Source organism: Heptranchias perlo, unplaced genomic scaffold (genome assembly GCF_035084215.1).
Source record: "Heptranchias perlo isolate sHepPer1 unplaced genomic scaffold, sHepPer1.hap1 HAP1_SCAFFOLD_79, whole genome shotgun sequence".
Taxonomy (NCBI): Eukaryota; Metazoa; Chordata; class Chondrichthyes; order Hexanchiformes; family Hexanchidae; genus Heptranchias; species Heptranchias perlo.
This window is the reverse complement of record NW_027139824.1, coordinates 2,007,048-2,014,456: the sequence shown is the minus strand read 5'-3', so window position 1 is coordinate 2,014,456 and position 7,409 is coordinate 2,007,048.

Below are 7,409 nucleotides of genomic sequence, written 5' to 3'. Positions count from 1 at the left end.
AAAGATTTTATCTTCAAATACAAGAACGTTTCGTGGTTTTGATAGTTTTCAGCAAATGAACATATTTCAGCGGGCTGGGAGTTTTTTCTTTAATAGCGTAAGATTTCATCTTAAAATACAAGAACTTTTCGTGGTTCTTGTCAATTTTTGTTGGTTTTCATCTAATGAACTTATTTCAGTCAGCTAGATCTTTCTTCTTCAAAGCAAAAAGATTTTATCTTCAAATACAAGAACTTTTCGTGGTTTTGATGGTTTTCAGCAAATGAACATATTTCAGCGAGCTGGAAGTTTTTTCCTGAATAGAGTAAGATTTTATCTTAAAATACAAGAACTTTTCGTGGTTCTTGTCAATTTTTGTTAGTTTTCATCTAATGAACTTATTTCAGTCAGCTAGATCTTTCTTCTTCAAAGAAAAAAGATTTTATCTTCAAATACAAGAACTTTTCGTGGTTTTGTTGGTTTTCAGCAAATGAACATATTTCAGCGAGCTGGGAGTTTTTTCTTTAATAGCGTAAGATTTTATCTTAAAATACAAGAACTTTTCGTGGTTCTTGTCAATTTTTGTTGGTTTTCATCTAATGAACTTATTTCAGTCAGCTAGATCTTTCTTCTTCAAAGCAAAAAGATTTTATCTTCAAATACAAGAACTTTTCTTGGTTTTGATGGTTTTCAGCAAATGAACATATTTCAGCGAGCTGGAAGTTTTTTCCTTAATAGAGTAAGATTTTATCTTAAAATACAAGAACTTTTCGTGGTTCTTGTCAATTTTTGTTGGTTTTCATCTAATGAACTTATTTCAGTCAGCTAGATCTTTCTTCTTCAAAGAAAAAAGATTTTATCTTCAAATACAAGAACTTTTCGTGGTTTTGTTGGTTTTCATCTAATGAACTTATTTCAGTCAGCTAGATCTTTCTTCTTCAAAGAAAAAAGATTTTATCTTCAAATACAAGAACTTTTCGTGGTTTTGTTGGTTTTCAGCAAATGAACATATTTCAGCGAGCTGGGAGTTTTTTCTTTCATAGCGTAAGATTTTATCTTAAAATACAAGAACTTTTCGTGGTTCTTGTCAATTTTTGTTGGTTTTCATCTAATGAACTTATTTCAGTCAGCTAGATCTTTCTTCTTCAAAGCAAAAAGATTTTATCTTCAAATACAAGAACTTTTCGTGGTTTTGATGGTTTTCAGCACATGAACAGATTTCAGCGAGCTGGAAGTTTTTTCTTTAATAGCCTAAGATTTTATCTTAAAATACAAGAACTTTTCGTGGTTCTTGTCAATTTTTGTTGGTTTTCATCTAATGAACTTATTTCAGTCAGCTAGATCTTTCTTCATCAAAGCAAAAAGATTTTATCTTCAAATACAAGAACTTTTGGTGGTTTTGTTGGTTTTCAACAAATGAACAGATTTCAGCGAGCTGGAAGTTTTTTCCTTAATAGAGTAAGATTTTATCTTAAAATACAAGAACTTTTCGTGGTTCTTGTCAATTTTTGTTAGTTTTCATCTAATGAACTTATTTCAGTCAGCTAGATCTTTCTTCTTCAAAGCAAAAAGATTTTATCTTCAAATACAAGAACGTTTCGTGGTTTTGATAGTTTTCAGCAAATGAACATATTTCAGCGAGCTGGGAGTTTTTTCTTTAATAGCGTAAGATTTCATCTTAAAATACAAGAACTTTTCGTGGTTCTTGTCAATTTTTGTTGGTTTTCATCTAATGAACTTATTTCAGTCAGCTAGATCTTTCTTCTTCAAAGAAAAAAGATTTTATCTTCAAATACAAGAACTTTTCGTGGTTTTGTTGGTTTTCAGCAAATGAACATATTTCAGCGAGCTGGGAGTTTTTTCTTTAATAGCGTAAGATTTTATCTTAAAATACAAGAACTTTTCGTGGTTCTTGTCAATTTTTGTTGGTTTTCATCTAATGAACTTATTTCAGTCAGCTAGATCTTTCTTCTTCAAAGCAAAAAGATTTTATCTTCAAAAAGAAGAACTTTTCGTGGTTTTGATGGTTTTCAGCAAATGAACATATTTCAGCGAGCTGGAAGTTTTTTCCTGAATCGAGTAAGATTTTATCTTAAAATACAAGAACTTTTCGTGGTTCTTGTCAATTTTTGTTGGTTTTCATCTAATGAACTTATTTCAGTCAGCTAGATCTTTCTTCTTCAAAGAAAAAAGATTTTATCTTCAAATACAAGAACTTTTCGTGGTTTTGTTGGTTTTCAGCAAATGAACATATTTCAGCGAGCTGGGAGTTTTTTCTTTAATAGCGTAAGATTTTATCTTAAAATACAAGAACTTTTCGTGGTTCTTGTCAATTTTTGTTGGTTTTCATCTAATGAACTTATTTCAGTCAGCTAGATCTTTCTTCTTCAAAGCAAAAAGATTTTATCTTCAAATACAAGAACTTTTCGTGGTTTTGATGGTTTTCAGCACATGAACAGATTTCAGCGAGCTGGAAGTTTTTTCCTTAATAGAGTAAGATTTTATCTTAAAATACAAGAACTTTTCGTGGTTCTTGTCAATTTTTGTTAGTTTTCATCTAATGAACTTATTTCAGTCAGCTAGATCTTTCTTCTTCAAAGCAAAAAGATTTTATCTTCAAATACAAGAACGTTTCGTGGTTTTGATAGTTTTCAGCAAATGAACATATTTCAGCGGGCTGGGAGTTTTTTCTTTAATAGCGTAAGATTTCATCTTAAAATACAAGAACTTTTCGTGGTTCTTGTCAATTTTTGTTGGTTTTCATCTAATGAACTTATTTCAGTCAGCTAGATCTTTCTTCTTCAAAGCAAAAAGATTTTATCTTCAAATACAAGAACTTTTCGTGGTTTTGATGGTTTTCAGCAAATGAACATATTTCAGCGAGCTGGAAGTTTTTTCCTGAATAGAGTAAGATTTTATCTTAAAATACAAGAACTTTTCGTGGTTCTTGTCAATTTTTGTTAGTTTTCATCTAATGAACTTATTTCAGTCAGCTAGATCTTTCTTCTTCAAAGAAAAAAGATTTTATCTTCAAATACAAGAACTTTTCGTGGTTTTGTTGGTTTTCAGCAAATGAACATATTTCAGCGAGCTGGGAGTTTTTTCTTTAATAGCGTAAGATTTTATCTTAAAATACAAGAACTTTTCGTGGTTCTTGTCAATTTTTGTTGGTTTTCATCTAATGAACTTATTTCAGTCAGCTAGATCTTTCTTCTTCAAAGCAAAAAGATTTTATCTTCAAATACAAGAACTTTTCTTGGTTTTGATGGTTTTCAGCAAATGAACATATTTCAGCGAGCTGGAAGTTTTTTCCTTAATAGAGTAAGATTTTATCTTAAAATACAAGAACTTTTCGTGGTTCTTGTCAATTTTTGTTGGTTTTCATCTAATGAACTTATTTCAGTCAGCTAGATCTTTCTTCTTCAAAGAAAAAAGATTTTATCTTCAAATACAAGAACTTTTCGTGGTTTTGTTGGTTTTCATCTAATGAACTTATTTCAGTCAGCTAGATCTTTCTTCTTCAAAGAAAAAAGATTTTATCTTCAAATACAAGAACTTTTCGTGGTTTTGTTGGTTTTCAGCAAATGAACATATTTCAGCGAGCTGGGAGTTTTTTCTTTCATAGCGTAAGATTTTATCTTAAAATACAAGAACTTTTCGTGGTTCTTGTCAATTTTTGTTGGTTTTCATCTAATGAACTTATTTCAGTCAGCTAGATCTTTCTTCTTCAAAGCAAAAAGATTTTATCTTCAAATACAAGAACTTTTCGTGGTTTTGATGGTTTTCAGCACATGAACAGATTTCAGCGAGCTGGAAGTTTTTTCTTTAATAGCCTAAGATTTTATCTTAAAATACAAGAACTTTTCGTGGTTCTTGTCAATTTTTGTTGGTTTTCATCTAATGAACTTATTTCAGTCAGCTAGATCTTTCTTCATCAAAGCAAAAAGATTTTATCTTCAAATACAAGAACTTTTGGTGGTTTTGTTGGTTTTCAACAAATGAACAGATTTCAGCGAGCTGGAAGTTTTTTCCTTAATAGAGTAAGATTTTATCTTAAAATACAAGAACTTTTCGTGGTTCTTGTCAATTTTTGTTAGTTTTCATCTAATGAACTTATTTCAGTCAGCTAGATCTTTCTTCTTCAAAGCAAAAAGATTTTATCTTCAAATACAAGAACGTTTCGTGGTTTTGATAGTTTTCAGCAAATGAACATATTTCAGCGAGCTGGGAGTTTTTTCTTTAATAGCGTAAGATTTCATCTTAAAATACAAGAACTTTTCGTGGTTCTTGTCAATTTTTGTTGGTTTTCATCTAATGAACTTATTTCAGTCAGCTAGATCTTTCTTCTTCAAAGAAAAAAGATTTTATCTTCAAATACAAGAACTTTTCGTGGTTTTGTTGGTTTTCAGCAAATGAACATATTTCAGCGAGCTGGGAGTTTTTTCTTTAATAGCGTAAGATTTTATCTTAAAATACAAGAACTTTTCGTGGTTCTTGTCAATTTTTGTTGGTTTTCATCTAATGAACTTATTTCAGTCAGCTAGATCTTTCTTCTTCAAAGCAAAAAGATTTTATCTTCAAATACAAGAACTTTTCTTGGTTTTGATGGTTTTCAGCAAATGAACATATTTCAGCGAGCTGGGAGTTTTTTCTTTAATAGCGTAAGATTTTATCTTAAAATACAAGAACTTTTCGTGGTTCTTGTCAATTTTTGTTGGTTTTCATCTAATGAACTTATTTCAGTCAGCTAGATCTTTCTTCTTCAAAGCAAAAAGATTTTATCTTCAAATACAAGAACTTTTCGTGGTTTTGATGGTTTTCAGCACATGAACAGATTTCAGCGAGCTGGAAGTTTTTTCTTTAATAGCCTAAGATTTTATCTTAAAATACAAGAACTTTTCGTGGTTCTTGTCAATTTTTGTTGGTTTTCATCTAATGAACTTATTTCAGTCAGCTAGATCTTTCTTCATCAAAGCAAAAAGATTTTATCTTCAAATACAAGAACTTTTGGTGGTTTTGTTGGTTTTCAACAAATGAACAGATTTCAGCGAGCTGGAAGTTTTTTCCTTAATAGAGTAAGATTTTATCTTAAAATACAAGAACTTTTCGTGGTTCTTGTCAATTTTTGTTAGTTTTCATCTAATGAACTTATTTCAGTCAGCTAGATCTTTCTTCTTCAAAGCAAAAAGATTTTATCTTCAAATACAAGAACGTTTCGTGGTTTTGATAGTTTTCAGCAAATGAACATATTTCAGCGAGCTGGGAGTTTTTTCTTTAATAGCGTAAGATTTCATCTTAAAATACAAGAACTTTTCGTGGTTCTTGTCAATTTTTGTTGGTTTTCATCTAATGAACTTATTTCAGTCAGCTAGATCTTTCTTCTTCAAAGCAAAAAGATTTTATCTTCAAATACAAGAACTTTTCGTGGTTTTGATGGTTTTCAGCAAATGAACATATTTCAGCGAGCTGGAAGTTTTTTCCTTAATAGAGTAAGATTTTATCTTAAAATACAAGAACTTTTCGTGGTTCTTGTCAATTTTTGTTGGTTTTCATCTAATGAACTTATTTCAGTCAGCTAGATCTTTCTTCTTCAAAGAAAAAAGATTTTATCTTCAAATACAAGAACTTTTCGTGGTTTTGTTGGTTTTCAGCAAATGAACATATTTCAGCGAGCTGGGAGTTTTTTCTTTAATAGCGTAAGATTTCATCTTAAAATACAAGAACTTTTCGTGGTTCTTGTCAATTTTTGTTGGTTTTCATCTAATGAACTTATTTCAGTCAGCTAGATCTTTCTTCTTCAAAGCATAAAGATTTTATCTTCAAATACAAGAACTTTTCGTGGTTTTGATGGTTTTCAGCAAATGAACATATTTCAGCGAGCTGGAAGTTTTTTCCTGAATAGAGTAAGATTTTATCTTAAAATACAAGAACTTTTCGTGGTTCTTGTCAATTTTTGTTGGTTTTCATCTAATGAACTCATTTCAGTCAGCTAGATCTTTCTTCTTCAAAGAAAAAAGATTTTATCTTCAAATACAAGAACTTTTCGTGGTTTTGTTGGTTTTCAGCAAATGAACATATTTCAGCGAGCTGGGAGTTTTTTCTTTAATAGCGTAAGATTTTATCTTAAAATACAAGAACTTTTCGTGGTTCTTGTCAATTTTTGTTGGTTTTCATCTAATGAACTTATTTCAGTCAGCTAGATCTTTCTTCTTCAAAGCAAAAAGATTTTATCTTCAAATACAAGAACTTTTCTTGGTTTTGATGGTTTTCAGCAAATGAACATATTTCAGCGAGCTGGAAGTTTTTTCCTTAATAGAGTAAGATTTTATCTTAAAATACAAGAACTTTTCGTGGTTCTTGTCAATTTTTGTTGGTTTTCATCTAATGAACTTATTTCAGTCAGCTAGATCTTTCTTCTTCAAAGAAAAAAGATTTTATCTTCAAATACAAGAACTTTTCGTGGTTTTGTTGGTTTTCATCTAATGAACTTATTTCAGTCAGCTAGATCTTTCTTCTTCAAAGAAAAAAGATTTTATCTTCAAATACAAGAACTTTTCGTGGTTTTGTTGGTTTTCAGCAAATGAACATATTTCAGCAAGCTGGGAGTTTTTTCTTTCATAGCGTAAGATTTTATCTTAAAATACAAGAACTTTTCGTGGTTCTTGTCAATTTTTGTTGGTTTTCATCTAATGAACTTATTTCAGTCAGCTAGATCTTTCTTCTTCAAAGCAAAAAGATTTTATCTTCAAATACAAGAACTTTTCGTGGTTTTGATGGTTTTCAGCACATGAACAGATTTCAGCGAGCTGGAAGTTTTTTCTTTAATAGCCTAAGATTTTATCTTAAAATACAAGAACTTTTCGTGGTTCTTGTCAATTTTTGTTGGTTTTCATCTAATGAACTTATTTCAGTCAGCTAGATCTTTCTTCATCAAAGCAAAAAGATTTTATCTTCAAATACAACAACTTTTGGTGGTTTTGTTGGTTTTCAACAAATGAACAGATTTCAGCGAGCTGGAAGTTTTTTCCTTAATAGAGTAAGATTTTATCTTAAAATACAAGAACTTTTCGTGGTTCTTGTCAATTTTTGTTAGTTTTCATCTAATGAACTTATTTCAGTCAGCTAGATCTTTCTTCTTCAAAGCAAAAAGATTTTATCTTCAAATACAAGAACGTTTCGTGGTTTTGATAGTTTTCAGCAAATGAACATATTTCAGCGAGCTGGGAGTTTTTTCTTTAATAGCGTAAGATTTCATCTTAAAATACAAGAACTTTTCGTGGTTCTTGTCAATTTTTGTTGGTTTTCATCTAATGAACTTATTTCAGTCAGCTAGATCTTTCTTCTTCAAAGCAAAAAGATTTTATCTTCAAATACAAGAACTTTTCGTGGTTTTGATGGTTTTCAGCAAATGAACATATTTCAGCGAGCTG